Raw genomic sequence first — 9,251 nt, 5'->3', positions numbered from 1 at the left:
TTGAGGTAACCTTGCTAAAATTGTGAAATATCAGATACTATTACTGATGTTACTTCTGAACTGACTTGCATTTGATACTTGAAGGCTTATCCCATTTTAAAACTGATTTTGGCGTTTCATAAGTATGTCAATGGTCATAAAGTGCACTTTTGTAACCCGTATATAACGTAAATTGCAGTGTATGTTGAAACCAACCGAAGATCCATGTATTATACATTTGTAAGTAACTTTTCAATGAGAGATGGATACTTTGATGATGAAAAGAGTATTTCCCTGTTGTATCTTAAGTGAATGTTCCTAACTTTGTAAATTACGTTACCTTAATTAAAAAGAAAACAATGTTCATTTTTAGACTTTTAATACTTCTTGCGTTTAATAATATAACAACTTTTTATAAAAAGAACCACATTTATGCATTATCCTATCACTACAATTACGAGACTTTAAACAATGAAAGTATAGTTACAAGTAAACATGTGTGATCTACGTTACAGTCTAAATATACAAGTTGTTTTATATGCATATTATGCTAAATACTATTTTAAATAAAAGATTTTAGCTCAAATAGTATACTCTAATGAAGTTCTTTATACTGTACGTTCTATAATGTCATATTCATGCAAGGTAAGTTATTTTTACTTCACCAAATTAGTATTAATTGTAATAGATATGAATAATGTAAAACAGAAATTATTTTACCAAAAACAGTGATCTATTTAGTAATATATTTAAAAATCTTGAATTACCGTTTATAAAATAAAACAAAAGTTCATCTGACTTCAATGTACTTTTTTGACCTACTGTATCATCATGCTGAAGATAATGTCGGTCTTGTGTGATAATGTATTTAACATACGTTACATAAGTTCACAGTTTTGTTCCAAAACACGAATTACTATGGTAGTATATGTATCTCCTTATCTTTTATCGTTGACAATACTTATCTAGGGTTAAAACAGCCTTTTGCCTCACATGCGCTTTCAAACAAGCATCCTTGGTCAGATCGATAGCACTTGCATCGTGCTGTACTACACATGGTTTGACAGCCACATGATACTAACTGGACACATGCTGCAGGGAACGTTGGTTTCCTCATCCATAACGGTTTCATTGATGTATTTTCTTCAAGTTTCCATGTGCCAGTATCAAGAGGATCATCAGGCTGAAATCCTTATTTGTGGCATTTAGCCATATCTTTGCCTGGTATTTTTCCCTTTTAATGTATAGTTCAAGCGCATCATTTGTAGGGGCTAACAAATCCAACTCTTCCTGGCTTTTAAAAATATCCGATACCTACATGTGTCAATGTTTGGTGGGTGGTCCTGACAGCAGCCATACAGCACACACAGAAATTTAGAAACTGCTAGAGCATCACCATCTCTACCAACACCCGCCAATGTATCAGGTTGTGCAATATAATTCACCTATGCGGTTTTCTTACTTATTACATTTAGAACAGACGTGTATCGCATCCTGTCAATGCGTGAAACCCGAAAATGTTCCAACTGACATTGTCACCTTGTTTTTCAGATATTGTGTGCACAGGATAACATTTTCTTTGTTTTCCTGTACCAGATATCATATATACCTCGGCGTCAGCTTCAATGTGGTATATTAACAAGAGCAGAACGTCAGTGTCTCTACAATATACTTATAAACGCTTGTAGCCTCTATCAATAGCGGCCCTTGAGTGCAATATCATCCGTGTATCTGCCTCCTCATGATTTACACATATGATTTTGCATCAAAAGTACTCGACTTTGAATCAACATCGACTGGAAATCCACCTCCTACAACTATAGTTTATCCTGTTGGAAGATTTTCTGATTGTTTTAGCAATTCGTTTGAGAGAAATTCAGCCAACTCTGCTTTATTGTCATCGTGTGTGATATACTGTTCCTATATTTGCGGCAGAGGAACCTTTGGACTTGTTATGAGATTCCTAATAGGTGGACTCTTTCTTTTCCTCGTTTCTTCTTTGATAGATTTACTTCAAAAGTATCGATCGAAATTCACATTAACTCGGGTAGTGTTTGCGCTGAAATGCCTTAAAAGTTAAAACAGATGTTACAAAAACAGCTGCATATTGGCCAAATGTTTGACAGTCCTTAGGTTTACCTAAACTCTGTATTAGCGCGAGCCCATCACTTATTGCACATGTTGCCTCAGTCGCTGTCGGAACAACTTGAGGCGTCACTATATCATTGTCCTTTGTAAGCACTTGGAGTATGTTTAATTTCTGGGTTTCATGCATTTTCCCACTAGCCTTTGCAAATGACAATGGCACACCAGAAAGTTCATGTTCTAGTACCGATGATGTTTCTACGGCTCTCCCTGAATTAGCTGAGTTAAAAAGTGTCTGCATTAGCTTTCTGTCAGCCTTTAAAATCTTTGTCACTTTCTGCTTTTCACTGACTGTCTCCTTGTAGAGATATACAAATGTTTTAGACTGAACCATTTGAATAAGAGCATAAAATTAAACATTCTTCTCTGCAAATTTCTTGAGTAATGTTTTTGGTCGACTTTCACAGGTTAATAAATCATCACTGATATCATTAGTTGCAACGTTCTTAGATGCTGTTGATAACAGTCTGTTCTCCACCTCATGCACTCCGAATATATCACATAAACCAAAAAGCTGCATCATTTTCTTGATGCACTCTTCCTCTGAAGAAACTCCCGAACGAGTCCCATCTGCTCTATTCTTGAATATTACAATATCTTCGTCATCGTCATGTTGATTGAACAATTTCATGGAATTATTGGAAATCTCAGATCTTACTGACTACGTAATACAAAACCTATCTCTTGCCTGGTCCTGTTGTGTTATTTCAATAATACCCCTGTCGTTTTACACATGCTGTTTATCCACTCAGTAGCTTGGTCGACAGGTACTCTGTTGAATGCTTTTTCCTTCAGCCTGACTACAAAGTGACCTTCACTAAACTCTTTGAACACTTCAGGTGCTGCATATTCTAATGCTTTTATGTCTGCTAGATAAACAGGACCCCAACGGGCATGGTTTGTGTGGTCGTACAGCATTAGCCACGGTAGCATCTCGGAAAAGGCTTCAATATGCAACAGCCAATCGCCTATTCTTTGGGCTTTCATGAACTTCATAAGGATGTCATCCAAATGTAGGTAGGAATTCCAGATAGAAAAAATCTTCACTTCAATTTATCTTTGTCGAATTTATCTAGTTATTCGCCTATCTTTTTATCCTTGACTGCTTCAAGAAGATTATCATTTGCTTCACGTATATCATCTTGGTTCAAAAGACTTTTCATTTCAAAAGCAACCTCTTACTCTCTTACATCATGTTCAAATTCTGGGATTTCTTCTTCCTTAGAGTCTAACCACTGACAAAAATATCTTAACTTTAACCTCCAAATCGCCCCATATACAAGCATAGAGCCCCCAACCGCATAATAATATGCCTTTCCATCCATAACCTTAGTTACAGCATTTGAAGCATACACGAGGTTCTCCCATCATGAAAATAACATTCCTGTAATGTTCTTTAGTTGCCCATAATATTTCTTTGCCTTTGCTGTATAATGGCTCGTCAGCAGTTATAACAGTGTTTTCTGTCCAACATGCCTACTTATTCCTTCAAATCTATTTAAGATAGTTAAGATTGTGTTGTACTTTTCCGCGCTTTTTTTCTAACGAATATAAATGGTACATTGGTCTCATGCACATCACAGGTTTTGTACCAAAAAACCAGGTTGTCATTTCAATAGTCCTATCAGTGTAAAAGTGTTATTCCTTATAGATCTTGTATGACTATGCCAGGAAAGTCATGATCAAAATGAGACATTCCCAGTACATAATACAATATGAGATCACACAGTGGCATATATTTAAAAACAACACACTAAAATAAACGGGCAAAGTGCAATATGTGACAACTCATTAGCATCTACTTGACTGGAAGGGATAACAAATCCTGAATAATATATACCTTTAATGCTGCATAAATCACTATCAATTGCTCCAAATGAGTCTTACTTTTTGCTTGATACAAATGGCGTTTTCCTTTTCAGGGGCACTTACTCTTCATTAACTTTCAGTTACAAAGCTTGGCTATTTTCTGTATTGGGTTTTCGGTACGAGCATGAAGTCAACAGGGAGTAGATCAGCAGTATAAGATATATAATTTTAAAAAGATCCATGCAGGTTCATTTGCAGACAATATTACTACCTTAAACTTTTCAATTTTGGTTATAAATCACCATGACATGTATTTCATTTCCTAAATAACTGAAAACTGTACCCATTGACCTTTGACCTAATTAAAAGGATGTCAAGCACCTGAGAAGGTGACATCCCCTCGAGATTTTCAGCAGAGTGTATGTAGATACTAAAAAACATAAAAAAGCCATGCCTAAAAATTGCCAACCAACTTTTTTTCCAGGCACATTTCTCAGATTTTTAGGTTAACTAGATCCAGTTCATAAAGCATTAAGAGTTATCTTAATGTACATATATGCCAAGAATCCCGTTTCCATTGGTCGATTGCTCGCAGAATAACTTCCTATACATTCAACACTTAGCTGATAGTCTTGATGCAAACGCTAAATTATCGGATTTCTGCACCTGTCGCATTGAAGCCGATTAGTCTTTGGAGTACATTGTCTTCTTAGTATGAACACAAACTACATCTTGCATATAAATGAATTATTGAATGGCATTATTAAATACTTTAACCATACAGTTCCCTGAGACGAGCAAGCGAACTGTTTGTATATACAACGTGAAAATTTAGTGATACACGATTTATATGTATAATATCTTATTAACGAAGCAACATGTACATCATATAGTAAAGCTTTAAAATAGTGCTTCGATTTACGAGTATGATAAGAATGTACTTTTTTCAAAACTAAGAATTGCACTGATCATAATGGTATTGTGTGAGTTGCATTTGAAATTTTAACCTATGCACTCAGTTTCGAATAAAACTTCACATACATCATCACAATACCAGTTGATTAACATGCGACAACTAATCAATTGAAATTTTAGCTACATCCCTGCAAATCCACATTCATTATTCATACAAATATTGTGTTTAGCTAATCAAATTAAAGCGTTGACTTACCCCACGTATTACTTATATAATTGAAATTGAAATAGATAGTGATTGTATATTGTACTTTGTATTCAGGAAATCCCAGTTCCATCAGTTCACTATCCCAGCTCAGAGCAGACACCCTGAAGATGATCGTGTCCTTGAATCTACCAAAGTCTGAAGAGAATAAGCGTGAACCTTTGATCACTGGACTAGACTTCCTGCCGGACAGAAGACTGGTAGCTGTGGATAGCTTGAACAATAAATGTATGCTACTGAATGAAGGGCTGAGGAGACTCGGAACACCAGACACGGTAAAGTCATCATCTCCCAAAGACGTAGCAGTTTTGTCTAATAGTGAAATAGTAGTGACAGGTGTCAATTTTTTATTTTTTTTATCAGTGAGTTCAGACAATGTCATCAGTCTGACTAAGCAAATTGAAACATCGTCGAATTTCTTCTCTATATGTTGCAAGACGCCAACACAAATGGTCGTGAGTACGATCGATGATCCCCGTAATGTTAGAATGATAAATGTGGACGGAGTTGAGACCAACTTTCAGCACGTGGAGTTTCCAAAGAAGGCGTATAAACTAGGTGAGAGTTATGTGCACATATGTTCAATCTAAGGACACGTTAGTAATGACTGACAAGTTCGCTCACACAGTGTACATGTACGACACCGTGAAGGGCACTTCTACCGCAGTCACTAATGAGAACATACAGGCACCACGAGGCGTCTGTGTCGGACCAGGTGATACGGTCATGGTGTGCAGTGAAAATATGAACTCCGTCGTGCACCTGACTGTAGACGGTGATTTCCTGAGTACATACTTCGTGGATATGCAGGTATGTTTGTCTAAGGATGGGACTAGGCTGGCGGTGACAAACTGCGCGAAAGGTGCCACTAAACTTCAGCTATATAAAATACTACTCACCCTCAATAACTAGAATGTTATGACAGTTCAGCTGCTATCTATGTGGTCATCGAACTGCATCATTGATCAGCAATTGGCGGTTTTGCTGAAGTATGTGTTTGATCAAAGGACGGTTACAAATAAATTGATGTAAATGATTTTAATAAGGTTGTAATAATACCGGTTATAGTAATACTGATAGTATGATGCATAATAGTGCCGTGAACAATAGGAATGTGCACATATAGTTGTTTTGTATAATTATGTGCCAGTTATACAATATAATATTTAAATATCATGTATAAATACACACATTTTTTTAAACATTTCAACAATTTTACCGTCATCAGCTAGACGTCAGGCAAAATTAAGGTATAATATTAAATGATCCTATGGATAATGATTATTTATTATTTATTTTGTACCAAAGGTATATCTTTATCGCAACTACAACTGAATTCCGATATTTTACTTACGTAAAAATGTATCCACTTTATGTATTTATTTAAATTATATGCATAGTATTAAGTCATGGATATAACTCATATGTTTGATTAAATCGGTGTTTAGCCCCATAACGTAGTAACACCGTGGTACTGCATGTACGCGTATATGTTCTATTAACACAAATATTTGTGTGCATGTCTAATCTGGGTTCTTTCAAATACGTCATTCTCTTTGTGCTACTTTGTTTTATACATAGCGAACACGAACGGTTTTGACACTAAACGGGATACTTGGTATGTGTATTGTAAAACAAAATTTCAATAACTAACATACGTATTGACCAAGCTACAATAATTCACTTAAACGGCTTTACCCTTTGAAAACAGAGCTTGTTTGGATCAACGGATCATAAATCACGGTCATAGTAAACAAAAATTTAATTATATATCAACTTTTCATTGTATTTAGCTTGATAAATTAAATGAATCCCTTACTTTTTCAAGTATTACTCAACTCACTATGCATTTTATGAGCTATGTTTGGGTGTCCAATATGAAAACTTATTCATATTCCATGCACTACTTCAAACAATAGGGAAGTCATTTGAAATGTCTAATAAATATTGTACATTATTATCTAATATTTTTACAGTGTCGTCTTGCATGACAGTTGCGTAATATTTGAGCTTATGGTATTACTCTTATATATCAAAATCGAAACTACAAAACGATGTTTGTCCATTTTATATTTCATGTTTTTTTCTTTCTTGTTAAAATTAGTTTATTTTCAAGCATAACAAATTCATGTGATGTGATCTTATTACAAAATTATGAATATTTTTTTTCAGATTCGTCTTAATCAGGGCTATCAGTAAGTAATAAATAGTTCAAATTATATCAATGGGCATTGCTCCTTTGTTTAAATGACGTTTCACGAAATTATATTCCACCATGCTTTTAAGCAGGTCGTGCTCTGTGAAAAGGGTTTATTGCATGTGCGTAAAGTGTTGTCCCAAATAAGCTGGTGCAGTCCGCACAGGCTAATCAGGAACGACCCTTTCCGCTTGTATGATATTGTTCGTTTAAATACAATCTCTTCTAAGCAAAATTCAAGTTTAGGCGGAAAGTGTCGTCCCTGATAAGGATGCGCGAAAATGCATATGCATTTTCACAGAACACCGCTCAAATATATAATAATGTATTATTACACAATATTATGATTGGCGGGTTCTGTTATCATAGACTGTAATATATCTATGTGCAACCGTTGGTTGAACATTGTTCATTTATTGTTAAGCATTTCCACATTATTGAAAGCAATAAAATCAACATAAATACAAAAAAACAGTATACTTTTGTTTCGAAAGTACCCATGACAATATAAAATCAATACAAAAAAAACAACAAAAGATCATAAACGGATTAAGCTGTTTTGCTTAAAACGACATAGAAGCACCAGATTTTACAAAATATTGTGTTTTTTGTCCTTAAACACAGCACAATACAAAAAATCATCTCTCCTCAATTGTCTTTGCAATTTATGAAAGGCCCATTACAATCGATGCTCGCAATACAGACTGTAAAACTCTGAAACACGGTCTTCATGTAATTGCCATGCAGACAATATCAAAAAAACTGAATCACAGACTCGATGTAATCACTATGGAAACAAGGTCCGTTAAAACTAAACGAAAGTCTCAATATCTTTTTAGTGGAAACAAGGTCCCTAAATCCGAAATCGTAATCAAAATTAAATCGCAATGCAAACAATGTCCAATACCTTAATCACCATCTCGATGACATTGACGTGGAAATAATGTTCCTAAATATCACTATGGTAACGATGTGATTAAAGCCAGACCCCAGTCTTAATGACATCACTAAGACAACAAGGTCACTTAAGCCTGATCATGGTCCTAATGAAATCAATATGCGAGAATGTCATTAGAAGAATCACATTTAAAATGATATCACTATGGCAACAGTCCCGCTAGAACAGGAATCACATTTCATATAATATTACTAAGGCAACCAGATCACTAAAATTTACCGTCCTCATCTATCTTTGGACTGGCATTCTCAGCTCGGCTTGCGGCCCGTCTCTGCATCACAGCTTCCTTGTCAAGCAAGGCTCTCTCTGTGACCTGGGAAAAATGATAAACAAGTATCTTGTAATTTTCGAATGTTGATTGTTATGGCTTTAGCAGACTTACTATAATGGTCATATGCATTGCATTTTTAGAATATGTAATTGCATTATCTTGACATATTATTATGATGTTCATATCAATTGATTTATGATGAGTGATGATTGTATTATCAGCATTGGTTTTGTATGATACGTTTTAAGAACCCAAAATAAATGTCAAATTCTGATTTTATTTCTGGTGCATTGAATACTGCTAAACTTCTTTATTTTTAATTTGATGTAGGTTCAGAAATGACTTCACGAGACCCGTATTTCGAATTATCCAACTACAGAATTAAAGAAGTATGCTTACAGTGGCCAAAGCAATTATTTAATTTAAAACATTGTTAAAAATAAGTCAAAATAAATGCTAAGATGTTTTAATGGTGTGACAAACGTATTTAGTGTGTACTTGTGTACGTCAACATATCAGAGACATATACAACAATGTTTATGTTTGTATAGGTCCCTGAACATATTTATTAAATGGATAAGAATATGCATGAACACGCGTTGAGCAATATACGTTACAGAGATATTTAAAAACTCGAGTTAAAACGTCGAAATAACTGTATTTATTTTATAGTAAATAAGATTGGGTAAGGTCGGGTATAAATATCAACTGC

Source organism: Dreissena polymorpha, chromosome 6 (assembly GCF_020536995.1).
Source record: "Dreissena polymorpha isolate Duluth1 chromosome 6, UMN_Dpol_1.0, whole genome shotgun sequence".
Taxonomy (NCBI): domain Eukaryota; kingdom Metazoa; phylum Mollusca; class Bivalvia; order Myida; family Dreissenidae; genus Dreissena; species Dreissena polymorpha.
The sequence above is the reverse complement of the archived record's forward strand: the minus strand, read 5'-3'. Positions refer to the sequence as shown.